The 17,879-nt window shown below is 36.1% G+C and overlaps 1 long non-coding RNA gene across 2 annotated transcripts in view; it reads left to right on the top strand.

Moving 5' to 3' along the window:
- The window catches only part of LOC123385517, a 114,770-nt gene extending 97,864 nt beyond the window's left edge, over window positions 1–16,906 (top strand). For both annotated transcript variants that reach the window (XR_006598180.1, XR_006598181.1), the window contains exon 3: window positions 16,012–16,906. This is a non-coding gene — a long non-coding RNA (uncharacterized LOC123385517). The remainder of the gene's footprint in view (window positions 1–16,011) is intronic.
- The last annotated feature ends 973 nt before the right edge of the window (window positions 16,907–17,879 follow it).

The following is a 17,879-nucleotide window of genomic DNA, read 5'->3' as shown; positions in this document are numbered from 1 at the left end:
ATGTTATTACATAAGACAGTGGTTTATTTCTTTTTATTGCTGAGTAGTACTCCATTTTGTGCATGTGACATGGGAACATTGGTTCTTGATGATTTTCAACCACAGAATTAATCAGATTGAAAGTCATCCTACTCTGGGACTTATTGATAGGTGGGATAATTTTTCCCTTTTAAGCTATTTTGGTATGTGTTGTCCAACTCATTCTAGCTATTGTCCAACTCATTCCAGATTGACCCATCCTAATATTAATGGCAGCAAACATCAAGTTCAAATGTAAGATGGTATATTTATTCCTGTTAGCCATTTCACCTAAAGTGAGTTCATTCAAAATAAGTTTCCCTAAAACTCCATTAGATAGCCCATTCATTTAAATTCTGTCTTGTTAGATTGAGTACACAAAGCGGCTGTCAAGCTATATTTTTGCCCTAATTTTGTCATTTAATATGTGTGATATTGTTTTATTTATGCTGTTACAATTGGGTAAACTTACCTTCTATAAGCTACTCAAACATAACAATATAAGAAAAGTTATATATATTGAAATCTAGTCACCTTGCCTTTTATTATACTTTTCGTTTCTTCTTTATGCAGTTTATCTAACCTTCCCAATGGGGATGAACATGTTACTCCAATTGTTTCTAGATTTTCTCTAAATCTTCTTTTCTGTTTGAAATGTTTGTCTTTAGTAATGTGGAATGGTGATCTAATTAATTCTTGTACATACTGATATTCAATTATTTCAGCAAAGTTTATTAATGATGGCACCTTTCTATAAGTCATATTAATCTAGAAACATAATGGGTAACACTTATTCAGCATGTATAAAGTTGTTTACATCTCCTAAAGATTTTACTTATATTCTCTCATTTATTCTTCACCACCGTTATCTCAACTTTACAGAATTAAGCTTAAATCTTGTATCACCATAGTAACATGTCCCAAATTAAATTTTCTATACTTAATTTTGTGTAATGTCATAAAAAGTATGTTCAGCAATGTGTTCCCTTTTTGAAGTGTATTTCTTTTGGCTATAAGGCTAAAGTTTCATTTTATTTCATTAATTTCTCAATGCTGATGAAAATAAATATGCCAGTCTGCTACACTAAAATCCAATGGTTGCATTCAGATAAATGTATCCATATGGTTCCTATCACTGTTTTATATTTTGAGACTTGCTCCAGCTAAAAAAACTTAATAGCAACAACATAACCTATTGTCAATACATATGGGGGCCCCTTAGAAAGTAGCAACTAAGCCTGTGTCCCTTATCACTCACCTGATATGCAGTTAATATATTTCACTAGGTATGATAGTTATGTTCATGTGCTCTGTCATGTGTTTGTCTTCATCTCAAAAAGGATTAATCAAGTCATCAGATCACATACTAAAAGTACACAGACAAAACTAAGAATCTTCTGTGAGTACTTTATAAAACTTCATTTCCAACATGATAAAGCTACCATGAGGTGATTCTCTAAATCATCTGTGAGTATTTGAGGGAAGACATCAATGCCTTTCCTAGCCAGTCATAAAGCAGGTTGCCCTGGAGGGTTTGCTGGTATTCCTGCCCAGTGGATTTTCTTTTTTCATAATTTGTTTTTATAGTCAGTGAGTATATTTAGTCATGTCTCCATTAATCATCTCCAGGGGAATCAGCCAACAAAGGTTATGATGTTCTGTTTTAGGACGTCAGTCCTGGTGTTTGCTGGAACACAAAAATCTCCTAGATAATTAGCCATGGCAATTCCAAAGCTAATGCTTGGAGGCCTTCCTTCAATTGAGGAAAGAACCCTGGGAAGCTACAAGAAAGGCCAGAAAGTAGGAGAATGTCTCTGTTTGAAATAGTCTGAGACTAATGTATAAATATGTGTAATGAATAAGCAAGGAGGATTCTTACTTCATGAAGCAATTGTTTCTGCCCCAGGCATCAGTGTCTTTGCAGTAATAATGATAGATGCCCCTGCTGCAGCTTTCTAGGCTAGAGCTGCAATGAACAAAGAGAACACATGAGTAGTAAAGGCTACCAGCTTATCACGGCTTATTGTAGATTGTTTGATTTCTTTCCATCAACTTAAACAGACAGGGCATCCGAGGAAGACGTATGTGTAGTTTATAGAACACTATTTGGGGAGGATTGGGAAAAGCCTGCTTGGGTAATTTCACTCTATTTCACATCCTACCTCTGTCACATCCATGTTACCTTGGCCAATTCCCTAGTTTCTGTGTGCCAAAGCTTCCTTACCTTATAGAATAAAAATAGTATCCATCTCATAGGGTTGTTAAAAAGACTAAATAAACGATTTCATGTTAAGTGCCAAGAACAGTGTCATGCATATTATAGGCCCTCAATTAATTTTTAGCTGTCATTACCATTGTTGTTGCATATATGAATTACAGTTCTACTATAGGACATCATTTAAAACATTTCATACCTTTTACGTACCAGAATTCATCAAATATTTGGGTTCCATTAAGTACCAAAACACTTGAATGTCGAGAAACTCTCAGTATCTTAATGAACTAACTAGAATTCACCAAGAAGGCTTAATCATAAAATGTGTTTAGATACTTAAAGATACATAAGTGCCATTATTCTTCTCTGCATGTTATTCAGCATGAATATACATTTTCTATACTTTTGTTTTAGTTGTTTTCAAAACAATATTTGTTCTCATTTATAAGGTGCTAATTAAGAAAGAAAAAAATTTTTGAGACCCAGAACTAAGACTGATTCTTACTGTTGGTATAGTTTACTTGAACTTGCTAAAGAAAGATCATCTCAGCTGCATTATTTTTCAACTCTTTTCTATTTCTACTAACTCTTACATCTCTTTGCCCTTGAACTATGAAAAAATAACCAACTATTTGGGTATAATACCAATTGTACAGTAGGTAATATGTGTAGAGGACCTATGAATACTCCAGACTGTTGTGAGTGCTTCACATGTATTATCTCATGAGGTCTTTACAACTCTAGTGGGTCTTATTATTATTACCCCCACTTTACAGATGGGGAAACTAAGGCTTAGAGAATATGAGGGACTTGTTTCAGATCACATAGCTAGGAAACCAAAGGGCTGGGACTGAAACCCTACAAAACATGCCTTTCACTACCTAAAAGCCAGCCAGCCATTCAGAGTAATCATAATCATCCATGTGGCTTCACTGGTCATCCAACAATAATCTTCCTGGGTGATTATTTTATACAGAATTCTGTTTTTATTTGTCTGAATATCTTTCTAAATATGCTATTGTCTTATCATTAAAATTGACAACTATCATAAACACAAAACAAGAGGGTTACTTGTGTGTCTGATTTCCTTCTTGCCCACACATGTAGTGAGCACAACTTCTATGATCAGGTGATCAAACAAAAGAAAGATTGGGTCCTTAATCTCTAGATTTATGAGACTGGACTATAAAGTAATAGAAGCAAGTTTTTAAAACAGCTCCAAATGAGTTCTATTTCAGTTCGGTTTTGTAACATCTCAGTGGGGATGTGGTTATCATTATAAGTTCCCACTACTCTTACTGGATTTCCTTTTATGTCTGAAAAACATTTCTTTTTCTTTTTCTTTTTTTTCTTAATTTTACTTAGTGGTGAATGGTCATGTGTTGAAGAAAGAGGATTAATTTTTGGAAGGAGCCAAAATTCGTTTAAACAAAAGTATAAGTGACAAACTATTTCAGTGTTATAGCAAAGAAAGAAAGTGAGGGGGTGGGGAAAGAAAGAGTTTCTCTAATGTTGTTATAATGAATGAAATTCTGTAAAGTAGTCTCCAGGAATATTTTGAGTGGTATTGAGTTGTATGCATTGAAACATATGGGTAAGCTCCACATTTGACAGCTATAAAGGCAACATTCCTTCTGTTAAAACTTTGAGGAAAACGTTTTTAACTTGTATTTTATTATTATTTTTTAACGGGCACTGAGTCAAAAATCCTAAAATTTTTTGAGCTCCACAGAAGATAGCAGGATGGTAAAGAAAAGAAGTTGGTTAGAATGTGAATTTCATATAAACTTAAACTTATGTCCTTCTTATCATCTTCTTAAGCAGCCAATGCTCCATTTCTACATACTATTTCTCCTAGGTCACACTGCTCTGGAATTTTGGGCTCTAATCCAATTGTAACTGTGGAAAGAGAATAGTTTTAATAATAATGGAATCTGGCTGTTATTATTCAAACTTTATATCATCCTGGAACCAAAACATCTTGTTTGCAAGATAAGACCTTCCATAAGCCTGTATTATCTATCACGGTATTCCTAGGTTCAAATCGCAAAAGTACCCAGTTTTCTTTCAAGTGTATTTCTCACCTGTTTCAGCTAGATCACCTTCTGAATTATATTCCACCATCCCCCCGCCTTCTCCTTGCCAAACAATTTTTAAAGTTTCAGGAAAGCACTCTTTGGATTGTGTTGTTCATGGCAAAGTCAGCATGGCTAATTCTTCCTGAGTGTTCTCAAATTGTGGCTTGTGGCCAAATCCAGAAATGCAAAACAATGTGATTTCTGTAGTTTCCTACATGATCCAATTTAAGGCATTTGGGGTACTCACATTTTAGATCATTAAGAGGGCTTTTTAATATTTTTTTTTATTGAAATAGTCCCTAAAAATTATTTGCATGGTCAGTAATAGATAAATTATGTGGTCAATTAATGGTATTATAAACATATGGTTATGTAACCTCTAAACCCAAAGATCTATCATAAATAAATAAGACAGAATTCAAATCCTGTGAGAACAAATTACATGCCTCCAGTTTCCCTTAGGAAACAGCTGTACTGAATCAGGTGGATTGATGAAGGCCAACTACATTTGGCCTTAAGAGTTGGCCTTAATTAACAGCCGTGACTCTCACTAAAATTTATGTGGATAAACTTGCCTTGGACATAAAGGTACCTGCTTTTTTGTTATCTCGCGTCATGCTCATTGGCATCCACAGAGCACTTTAATATGTTCAGACCTGCATGTAGAATTTGATAGCATCTTATTCCTAAGGCTTCTTAGGGTTGAATGATATTTTCTCTAGATACATTGAACAACAAGTTTCCATGAAGCTTACAGATTACTAAATGAGTTTTCCTGCTAGCTAGACGTAATGTGAGTAAAACCCAACATTAGAAAAGTCTTATGTATGTTTTCACAGACATTTATAGCTGTTGCCAGTTGCTAAAGGCTAAGTCGTTTTATTTAGCAAAAATACTAAACAAGGTAAGGTTTTTCAGATAGTCACCACTATCTGAAATTTGATAAGCTCTGAAGCTTTATGAGGTTTAGAATAGAAACAATATCTTTGCAGACAGCTTCAGGAGATGCACGCGGGATCCATGAAGCACAATAAGTTTTTACTTTTCACCAATTATCCCTGCCTAGAAATTGCCAGATGGTGCTTAAGAGATTGACTAGATCACTTAATAATCTATAGATGGAAGTGAGACCAACTTTTATAGGAACAAGTGGACATTATTCAGTTATTCAAAAAATACTAGGACTAACATCGACTAGGTAGATAATCTAATATTTAGTCATTATTAAATTAATTTTTGTAAGGATGTTTAGAGATTTTCTGATTTAAGAGAACATAAGAAACAGAATAACTCAAACCCTACAAAATAGGTCAAGATTTAATTAGTCAATTACATCTTATTTAATACTCTGATCCATTTCCTTATGCATTTAAGACCACTTTTGACTCCTATTTAATATAAGTGAATGAATGGGTATTTAATAAAGCCAGTACTTAATGAGTAGCTTTTACAGTATTTTTTCACAAAGAACCTTGCAGGACTATTACCCCATCTCAGAGAAAAGACCTAAATTGTCTTCCTCTGAGAAATAAAACTTCATCTGTGCACTTTTGATTGGGAGTTCAATATTTTGCCAATTTGTTAATAAGATCGGGCATAAGCATACATCTTATTCTGACTAGCTGTGAACATAGCTGTTAATTTTGGTAAAATTATATTACAAAAAAAACTATAGAAAATTTGTGAAAATATACTTTAGTGAAAAATTATCCAACGTTTATTTATTTTTTGGGACAGAGAGAGACAGAGCATGAACGGGGGAGGGGCAGAGAGAGAGGGAGACACAGAATCGGAAACAGGCTCCAGGCTCTGAGCCATCAGCCCAGAGCCTGACGCGGGGCTCAAACTCACGGACCGCGAGATCGTGACCTGGCTGAAGTCGGACGCTTAACCGACTGCGCCACCCAGGCGCCCCATAGTGAAAAATTATCCATAACCACCAAGGCATAACCAGTCTTAGCATTCTGTTGCATAGTCACTTAGGAATTTTACTGTGCACATAGGATTACATATATGCATTACAATATATAAACACATATGCATTACAATATATAAATTATAAACTTATAAAACAGTAGGTAATTAAATATACAATACAAAATATGGCATAATAAAGCTTTTGAGATGAAAAAATCTTTAAATCCACAACAATAACTACTTTGATAAGAAAATTATAACCGCACTTCTGTTGTTTTAAGGCAATACTTTTAACACACATTCATTTCAAATTCTTCCAAGAAGTGAAAAACCATGACATTTACATCTGAGGTGTTTTAGCCTTTTTGGGTGACAAGTCAGCAGACATAAAAAAAAAAGCAATAACATAAAAAATTCCAAACATCTTATTACCATATGGGAAGCAGCTGTTCTTTTTCACGCTGGTGAAGGGAGATTTGTATGCTCTTTGCTCTATCTAGCCTACCGGGGCCCGATCACTGAAATCTCGCTCCTGCTCAGATACATCTCTGAAGGCTGGTGGTGATACAGACAATATTCCCTGGAATTTATTCTAAGACAAGCACTGTGCTATGAATTTTATAGTCATTACCTCATTTAATTCTCCAACCACTATTTTAAAAGATGAAGGAACGCAGGCTTAGGAAGGTCACATATCTTGCCCAAGTTCATACAAATTATAAGTGGCAGAGGCAGGATTTTCATCTGAATGTTGCCAGAGCCCTTGATCACAGCACAGTGTTATCCTGTATGCTTCTGAGCAGCTACATTCCACTGTTGACTAGGAGATTAGTGATTGGATGTCTTTTGCTGGAACCCTCCATACCGTATCAGTTGTCTCCACATCTTTAAGTAAATACTCTGGCTTTCAGAAGATAGCCTGGCCTTGGAAAATCTATCATTCTACTCCTGGGAAATCTCCTGATACACTGTTCCTCTTCTAGCAAATTTTTTGTCCATTTCTTGGCTCAGTACCTTGAATTAATTCCCTATGCAGAATCAATCATTAGCTATTTCTACTTTATTCCTCTCACCCAGACCTGAAAGCTTTATGCCTCTCCCTAATATCAACTTGCATATACTTGTCTCGTCTGCAGTCTTTTAGGCATTTGAGACATTTGAGGGATCTCCTGACATTTCCAAAGTAATTTAGTCCCTCAAAAGTCTTCCATCTAGTTTTCCAGTTGCTCAGATCAAAATTTTTGTGGAGTCAACCCTGAATCCTCTTTAAATCATGAGCACACCCTATGGGTTCTACTTTCAAAATAATTTCAAGATACAACCACGTCTTACTTTTTAACATTGCCACAATTCTGTTCCAAGCTTCTCCTCCCTTCTACCTGTGATTCTTCTCTTCTACCTTTGCCTCCTATTCTATTACGCACACAGAGGCCAGAGGGATCCTGTTGAAACTCCTGTTAAATCGGACCACTCTTCTGCTCAAAGCTCTCCAGATGCTTGCATCTCAGACCAAAAGCCAGGTGCCCGCAAGGCCCTTTTTGCTCTGATCCCCGCAACCCGCTGTCCTACCAGTCTCCCTCCATTCTGTTTGTCTAGCCAAACTGGTCAGCTGCACTTTCCCAAGTAAGTCCAGCACCTTTACACTTTGCCCTTGTTTTGCTCTTTGTCTGAGACATTTTTCTGACCAATAGACACATGACATGATTCCCCATCTTATTTCCTGTCTTTGCTTCTACGTAACTTTTTTTTTAGAGAAGATGTTCCTGAGCACCTTATATAAAATAGCAGGTGCCAGCCTCAGTGTGACTTAATCAGCCATTCCTTTATTTCTCACAATAACAGTTATCAAAACCTGACCCATAATATATTTATTTCTCTAATTACAAAGTGCATCTCTACTAGAATATAATTTCCATGAGGGAAAGGAGTCTGCTGTGTTTACTGCTATATTGTCAGCCTAGAATAGTGCCTATGCACAACAAATATTTGGTGAACACATGAATAGAATTCACCTTACTTTTGAGATATCATCATTTTAGAATGATACTAGTTACTTTATAAGTAGGGTACTCTCTAATGCAAGTCACTTTAAAAATCATACTTAAAGTTTATCATTTATTTTAATAATTTATATGTTGAGACTTGAGTCCAGAATTAAATTTATCACATTATGAAATGTAAATAATTAAATAGGTATCTAAACAGGTAGACAAAGTAATTTTTTGATGATGTATATTTATAAATAGCACTCGATTTTGTCCAGTCAGATGCCTTACTGTCAACATTGCATACTTTGGCTGTGTGCCATTTTATAACATTGAGAATGTTCCAAAGTGCAATAATGCTATCTTGGCTTCTCTCTTCCCCTTCGTTGTTCCTATTTCTGACGTTTCTTACCTCCTTTACCCATACCTCTTCATTAGAAGACCATGGTAGTTTTTAAGGCGGTCATTGCAAGGGAAGAAATTCACTTTCCCAAGATTGGATAAAAATCTATTCGTTGTTTCATGTAATATTTTCTATTTCTTCCTAGAAACCATTTAACAAAAGCCACCAGGACGAACAATAAGAGGAACATAAAATCTCAACCGAAAGAATTATAGCTATGCTTACAAATTGAAAACTTATTAAAATTAAACATTCATAAGGCAAGTTGGCCTTTAATGCTATTCTGAATACTATCCAATTTCATTTAGAAGATGAACCTAAGATCAAATGGGTTTTTACCCAAAAAAATCCACATAAAAAATAACTTAAGCCAAATACTGATTAATATGCAAAAGAAAGGAGGAGACATGAGCTAATTTAAGGAAAAGACCTAGGTTTTTTTGTTTGTTTTGTTTGTTTGTGTCTTTCTTTCTTCTTTCTTTCTTTCTTTCTTTCTTTCTTTCTTTCTCTCTTTCTTTCCTTCTTTCTTTTTTTCCCCCCTTTTTGGTGGTTTATTATGACCAGGACTGAAACCATCTATTTACAGTTTTCAGGGAAAGAAAGTATTTTTTTCTGACCACAGCTGAAAAGAGACCCTGACAGAGCTTTCCTGCTCCCCATCTCCCATGTCATCAGTGTTTTCTGGGAGAGGAATCTGAGGTGGTTTTCCAGCTAAGTGGTTACAGCTGTTTCCACAGCATCAGTCAGATGGAGTTTCTGCTCATGTTGACTTTGGCTTCAGTCTTCCCCTGGAGCCCAGCAGCGTAAGAGCATTTGCTCTGAGGCCTGGGGCTCTGGACAAACATTCCAGTTTCTGAGTCCTTAACATTAGCATTTGATGAATTCTTCTCTTAATTTCTCCTGGAGAAAAGTCAAAGATACTGGAGAGTCCCCTTTGCCCTGTGACAACTATGGTATTTCCCCCACACAGAACCTTTCCTATTTTCTATGGAGCTGAAAACCTGGAAAATAGCATGTACAAACTATGCCAATCTATAAAAATACGCATTCTTTTAAATATGTTTCAACACATTTTGACAGTTTTCTGAAATTCCAGGCTCCTTTGAAGACTTTAAAAGTAAAAGAGAAAAATAGACTTTAAAGCAGACCCTGAAATATTTGTGTCAAAGGCTTTATGAGAAAATATGAAATGTAGTTACAGAGTTAATTAAGGGGGTCAGCTGTCATAATTGCACTGAGGTAGAATAGCACTTCTTAATGTTATTTTGATAACCTTTCAAAAATAGTAAGTCTAATGCTTACTTTTGGTGAAAATAATTTCTATGTGGATCCTCACACTAATCATAAGAGGCAAAATTAACGATTGATTCTTCAACATCTGAAGGATTACTCACAAAGTATTATAACAAAATGGCAGTAGGAAATGGTCCACTTTTGTGGACCAGCATCAAATCGGTCCAATCGTATAATGGATGAAACCTGCCTGCATTCAGGATAGCAGTAGAGGAATATGGCTGTGGTTTCCATAGAAGAATTCCAATTATAAATAAGGGAGAACATTCTGACAAAGGTTATAAAAACAATCATTTGGATAACAAAAAGGACTTTAGAATCTTTTGCCTGGAAAGTTCTGAAAGCATGTTTTTTTTTAACTTATTGTAATAAATCCGCCAGTGTAGTCAAAGTAGGCATGAAAGTGGTATTTAATGACATTTCAAAGTTCTATCAAGTCCACTACTATTTATATAATGCTACATAAAGACATAAAGCCGCTACATGCTTGATCAATTTATTTTACACACACACACACATACACACACATACACACACAGGTAAATTTTATTTATCATTGTAGTACTGTATACCTCCTTATATGTTTGTATTATTTAGAAAATAAACTCTATCAGCATACCCTTGATTCTTACACTGTTTCATTAGATAAAGCACATAACAAGTAACCTGGAACCCATGACTGTATTAATTTATGTTATTTTCAGTATTAGCCTAATGGTAAATAAATAAAATATGCATTGTTCATATGGTTGTGCATTGTTTATACCCCGTCTATTTCTGGACAATTTAAAGGCTTGGAAAAAAAAATCTTCACTTTGACAATATAGTGTGACACATCAGAGTGTGGTCTCTGGAGATGGGTTGCCTGGGATTAAGTTCTTTTTCAGTTTCTGGCTACCTGCGTGACCCTAATTATTTCTGCTCCGTGCCTGTTTTCTCATTTGTAAAGTGAAAATAATAAAGGCATTTGCACTTATAAGGATTAAATGCATTTAAGAAAGGTCTGTATAGAGCACCAGACATGTAATTCACTCTCAATAAAGAAATGATTATTTTTGTTGTTGATTTTCTATTTTAATGCAACTCACCACTTAATGGGAAAAAAATGTTGTCTATAACATTGTGCCTGTGGTCATCTAACATAACCTTGAATATTAAGGGACTTGCTTTCTGGAAGAGCTCAGGGCTTTTTGGATAGCCCTATGGGCCGGAAGTTTCAATGTTCAATTTAAGCAAAATCTGTGTTCCTGAATTTTCTGGATGTACAGATCAAGTCAGATCATTTTCTACATCTTCCCCATTACAGCCTTCAAATAAAGCTTTCTTTAATTCCACTCCTAACTTTTACCATAATTACTCCTACAGGCAGGCCAAACACCCTCCATGCATTCAGATATTTCTTCTATTATATAATTTCATTAGTCTCTTACCATCTTAGTGAGGTGTAAAAACTTTGAATTTTTTAGTCTCTGAGCCTCATCGGTATCTTTTTTTTTTCCCTGACTTGGACACATACTTATATTAAAACCAAGAAAATATTTGTTCATATTGTTTGTGGTCTAATAAAACCCCTTGATATATTTCATATACATTTCATAAATCAGCCTCCTGTAATTCTTTCCTGTTATTATTAGTATAAATATTGGCACTAGGATTTCTGATTTCAGCAGTGGCAGAGTAGCTTGTGTCAAACCAACCCAGTGGCCAAGAAAACCTTTAAATGTTGCGTAGAACAACAAGAAAGATGGCAACACAAACATACCAGGTAGGTGCAGTCATTAGCAATCAAATAAGACAGCCATAACTTGAGGGGCCCACGTCACTATGAGAAGGAAAATAGATTGAGATGCTTGGGGACCTGCTCTGTCACTTCTTTCTCTCCAAGAAAGTCATAGGCTGGAGTTTTTAGCACTCCCACCAAGTTGTGGAAACAAAACTACAATTCAGAGCTACCAAAGCAGGCAGATCCCACAGACAAGGGAACCACAGAGAAGAAAGCCTCATAATGGGTATGTTTTTCTCTCTTCAAGATATTTGCCTAAACCAAAGCTTCAAAGAGAAGAGAAGGGAAGACACCAAGTAGAAAATGACTACCAAGGCCAGAAAGCCAGGCAGAGTTCTTGTGTGGGGGAAAAAAAAAATGTCGTTTGGAGGTGCCAAGGAGAAGTTTTGGTAAACACTCCGGGCTTTCAGTTTAGACCCATGAAAGATTACGATGTGGGAAAAAAAAGCACAAGCTAGAAATAAATCAATCTGCACAGAGCCTGCAACCCAGCAACAGTCATCTCAGTCTGTGATTAATTCAAGTCATCTATACCCTAACTGTTACTGTCAGGGAAAAACTTATCTCTGAAGGAATATAATTCAAAGCCAGCACTTGTACATTTTTTTAAACAAAATATCTGAAATTCAGTATAGGTATGTGTGTATATACACACATATGTATATATATACATATGTGTGTATACATATATATATATATATATATATATACTTGCCTTTTAAAGAAATTAACAAGAAGGCATAGTCTTTAATATTTATAGAGTTAACTGAGTCTCTTTCCTGTGTTACTAACATTCTGCTGTTGGACCTACCTATGGGACGTTTTGTTTGGTTTTATGATATTGTATTTTTCTGTTCTAAAATTTCCATTTTGGGGGCGCCTGGGCGGCTCAGTTGGTTAAGTGTCTGACTTTGGCTCCAGTCATGATCTCATGGTTCATGGGTTTGAGCCCCCCTGTAGGGCTCTGTGCTGGCAGCTCGGAGCCTGGAGCCTGCTTCCGATTCTGTGTCTCCCTCTCTCTCTGCCCCTCCTCTGCTTGTGCTCTCTCTATCTCTCTCAAAAACAAACATTTAAAAAAAGTTTACATTTCCATTTTTAAAAATGTTTTATTTCTTTAAGGAGACTTTCTGTTTTTTCATTTATTTCAAGCATGATCGTAATCAGTCATTGAAGCATTTTGATAACGGCTGCTTTAAAATCTTATTAGTTAATTCTGACATCTCTGTCATCTTGGTGTTGGCATCTGCTGATTATCTTTTGTAATTCATTCATTCGTGGTATGACAAGTGATTTTCACCTGAGGTCTGCACATTTTGTGACTCTGCAAGCTCTGGGAATCTTGTTTCAGGTGGTATGCTGACGCCATGCTTGTTTCAGATGGTGACCTCTGACACCATGCTGCGGGGAATGGGGAATGGCACCACCTTCTTACTGCCCGTGGGGCTAGAAGTCCAGTTTTCCCACTTGACGTCCTCATGTTTGCTGGGCAAGAATGAGAGTTCCAGCTCCCCATGTGGCCTCCACTGACCCTGTTGAGGTGGGTTGCCTCTCTGTCACTGGGTGGTAAAAGTCCAGACTCTCACTAACCCTCTTGTATACCACCTCAGATAGAAATGGGAGACCTCATTATTTCCAGCTGCCCCATGTGGTCTCTACTGATACATGGGGGTGGGTGGATTGTGTATTACTGTTCAGCAGATAAAAACTCTGGTTCCCTACTTGGTCTTTTCTGATATTCTACAAGGAGATAGGGAAGGGATAAAGCAATTCTTTATAGCCTGGAAAGAATGGAAGTCCACCTTCTGCTTTTTGGCGTTTCTGATGTGGTTAAGAGCGGGGCCACAGTCTTTTTCTGTGGGGTTTGGCTGGCTAGGAAGTTATCATCTCAAAGCTCTTTGTCTTGTTAGGTTGTCCTTTTTTCTGGTCTTTTAGATAGAGGAAGCAGGCTTTTATTAGGATTTTTTTTGTCCACTCCCCTTGATGCTTCTGAGTTTCCACATTCTTCAGCTCCATGTCTGGGATATATGAAGCAAAAAGAAAACCCAGGGAACCCACTGCAGTGCCATTCCTTGGGCTCTGAGGTTCCAAGCGAGTCTGATTTTCTTCTCTCCATCTTTCAGGGATGAAATCACTGATTGATTATGTCCAGAGTTTTCAGTTGCACTAAGTGGAAGGAATAGGGGAAAATGTGTCCCCTTCATTCTCCTGGAAGCAGAAGTTCCCTCTTTGTTTTCTTTTATATGAAAATGCCATTATGTAGTTTTCATTCTTGAAGGATATTTTTGTAACCTTTTTTAAAAAAATGTTTATTTATTTAGAGAAAGAGAGAGAGCACTAGTGGGGAAGGGGCACAGAGAGAGGATGAGAGAGAGAATCCCGAGCAGGCTCCACGCTGTCAGCACAGAGCCCAATGTAGGGTTCAGACTCATGGACTGTGAGATCATGACCTGAGCTGAGATCAAAATATGGTCGCTTAACCAACTGAGTCACCCAGGTGCCCCCTGAAGGATATTTTTGATGGAATAATACAATATTCTGGGTTGTCAGGATTTTTTTCTCTTCTGTACCTTAGAAATGTTCCACAGTCTTCTGGATTCATAGTTGTTTTTTTTTTTAATTTTTTTTTAATGAGATTTTAGACATCTGAACTTTTCCACTATATATTAACATATATAACATATATATAACATATATAACATATATATAACATATATATTAACATATATATTAACATATATATTAACATATATATTAACATTTTTTTTCTATGGCTGCTATTAAAATGTAATGTCTATCACTGGTTTTCACACTTTAACTGTGACATGCTGAGTTGTGGTTTTATTTTTATTTATCTTCTTTGGGATTTTCTGACCTCCTGAATCTCTATGAGTTTGCAATTTTGGAAATTGTTGACCATTTTTCTCTGAATTATCTTTACTGAGTTCTCCTTCATCTGTCTTTCTGAGATTTCAGTTAGACATATGCTAGACCATTTACAATTGTCCCACATATCCCTGAAGCTTTGCATTTTTTCAATTATCTTTTCTCATTCAGATAGATAATGTCTACTCTCTATCTTCAAGGGAATTAGTTTTCTTCTGTAATCTCTCTTCTACTATGAAACCCACCCAGTTAGTTTGTTATTTTACATATTATACTTACAGTCCTAATTTTGATTGTTTAAAATTTATGTATTGAGGTTTCCTATATTTTCATTCATTATATACATATTTGCGTTTAGGTCCTTGAGTAGAGTCATAGTAGCTGCTTTTTTAAATGTTTACTTATTTATGTTGGTGGGGGTGGGGGAAGGAAGAGAAGCAGCAGGAGAGGGAGAGATAGAATCCCAAGCAGGCTTTGCAGTGCAGAGCCTGATGTGGGGATTGATCTCATGAACTTTGAGATCATGACAGCCAAAATCAAGAGTTGGACACTTAACCAACTGAACCGTCCAGGCACCCCATATGATAACTGCTTTCAAACCTTTTTTGCTAATTTCAGTTTGTCATCTCAAGAGTAGTCTTTGATACTTGTCTTTTTTTCGTGAGAATTTGTCACATTTTCCCGTTTCTTCATTTGTAGACAAATTATAAATGCTATGTTGCAGAGCCTCTGGATTTTGTTTTATTCCTTTGAAGAATGCTACTTTTTTTAAGCAGGCTATTAACTTGATTAAAATTCAAACTTCAACCTCTATCTTCTGGGAACACTTGAAATATCAATTCAGTTCTTTATTTTTATTATATGGGCTCTTTATGAATTCCTGGCATGTGTGCCTCAAAGGTAAGCCAAATATTTGACAGATTTTTACACAGAATTTGGATTGCTCTATGTCGCTCTTTTCTAAAATTCCTTTCTCCTTTTCCATTGGCTGTAGTTACCCTGAATTCTGTCCTCTGATTTTTCAGGCCAGAGAAACTGCAAGTGTATCTTTGTAGTTGTAATTGCCCTTTATAGAGCTAACTTTGCCTTGCCCTGAAGCTAAAAGTCATAAAAATGGGTAGTTCATTAATATACAGCTACTTTCAAGTGTTTACTCTGCTCCAGTATCTCAGTTTCACTTATTGTCTACTGCTTCCATAGCTGTTATTTTTACTTACTATTGCATTTATACTTGCCATCTATAGGATGGTCGGGTTTGATAGACTCTCACTTCATCAGTCCAGAAATAGAACTTTCTTAGTTACCTTAGAGTTTTTGTCTATCAGTGGTGATTGTAGAATTAAGAACACCTTACTGCGCTGTGTAATAAATAAAATAAATCCTTTTTTAGTTATTCTCTCCTAATTTCAGTCTACTGACTCTATCTTCTTCCTAAGGTTACATCTGAAGGGGTCCTGAAGATAATATTTGGAAAAATACTACATAAAATCGTCTTTGAGTTATCTCTACATAATCTCTAAATAAAATTTCTATATATAGAAAGATATAATTAAGATAAAAATGGAAGCCACAAATTGGAAGAAAATATTTGCGAACAAAAATGACAGTGTATAAAATAGTTCATGAAGTCTTCCAAGTCACTAAGAAAACAACATAACTGAAAAAATGGAATATTAAGATGCAATTCAGAGATGTGGAAACCAAACAGACAATAAATATATGGATAAAAAAGTTCTTAAATTATCCGATAAGAAATGAAAGACAGAATAAGTTGTCACTTCCCACGTATCACACCGAGCAAAACATAAAAAGCTTGGCCACACTAGACACTGGTGAGAACGTGGAGCCTGAGGAGCTTTGATGAAACCTTCACAAGGATTTTCTTGCAATAGGATTTTTCAAAGCAAAACTTGGGAAAGAATATGACTACTTTTTAATAGGATGTTAGAGACCGAATTGCGTCTCCCCAAAATTGTATTTTGAAGTCTTAACTCCCATAACCTCAGAATGGGACTGTATTTGGAGACACATCTCGAAAGAGGTAATTAAGATAAAATGATGTCAGTGGGAGTGGCCCCTAATTCACCATGACTGGTCCTTCTAAACAACAGATAGGAGCAGTTACAGACAGAAGACCATGTGATACAGAGAGACGACAGCCATCTGTAAGCCGTCAGGGGTTGGGTCTTCTTCAGAAGAACCCAAATCTGCTAACACCTTGATCTCTGACTTCAAGTCTCCAGAAGTGTAGAAAATAAATGTCTGTTGTTGAAGCCACCCCATTGTGGTACTTTGTCACAGCTGCCCTAGTAAATTAATGCATGCAATGAATGAAATAATGTGGTATATTTATTTAAGTTACTACTACATAACGACAATCATAATTAATGAATTAAAGCTAAATGCATCTGCATGCATGAATAATCTTGAAGGAAGTAAACAAGTTACCAAACAATACATATATGGAATGATTAAACTCTTAAACACAACTCGATTTATGGTTTATGTATACGTATGCATGTAGTTAAAGAAAAAAGACACTAATGGAAAAATTAAACAGCAGCTTCAGAATTCTTTCAACGTTTTTTATTTATTTTTGGGACAGAGAAAGACAGAGCATGAACGGGGGAGGGGCAGAGAGAGAGGGAGACACAGAATCAGAAACAGGCTCCAGGCTCCGAGCCACCAGCCCAGAGCCTGACGCGGGGCTCGAACTCACAGACCGCGAGATCGTGACCTGGCTGAAGTCGGACGCTTAACCGACTGCGCCACCCAGGCGCCCCACAGAATTCTTATTTCTGAGGAGGGAAGAAATGAAATTGAGGTAGTGAATACAGGGATCTTCCGGTGTACTTGTGGGATAGGAGGAAGTGAGCTGTAGTAACTATACAAAATATTAACATGTCTTTTAGGCGATAAACACATTGATTTTTTAAACAAAATTCTCTAAAGTTATATTTAAACATGTAACAGAATAAAAAAGGAGAGGTGGAGCGTCATTATCATATGTTGACTGATTTTATAGAATTCAATTGTTAATTATTCCCATCTTTCCTTGGCAATTTTCGTTCTAAAATTATTTCTTGAGGTTTCTTTTACAATACATCTAAAAGAATAAAAGGGGTGCTTACCATTGTTTGTCATGTCAAAGTCAAAGGTAACTACAGCACCCATCAAATACCTGCGACTATTTCTAAAATGTTAGAATTAGAGATGCCTGGAAATTCCAAGTAATAGAAAATAAATTTAAGTGACAGAAAATTTAAATAAAAAAATCCTTTCCTCATCTCGATTTTCTGAACAA

This window comes from Felis catus, chromosome B2 (genome assembly GCF_018350175.1).
Source record: "Felis catus isolate Fca126 chromosome B2, F.catus_Fca126_mat1.0, whole genome shotgun sequence".
Classification (NCBI taxonomy): Eukaryota; Metazoa; Chordata; class Mammalia; order Carnivora; family Felidae; genus Felis; species Felis catus.
Note: the sequence above shows the minus strand (reverse complement) of the source record. Positions and strands in the feature narration are given on the sequence as shown.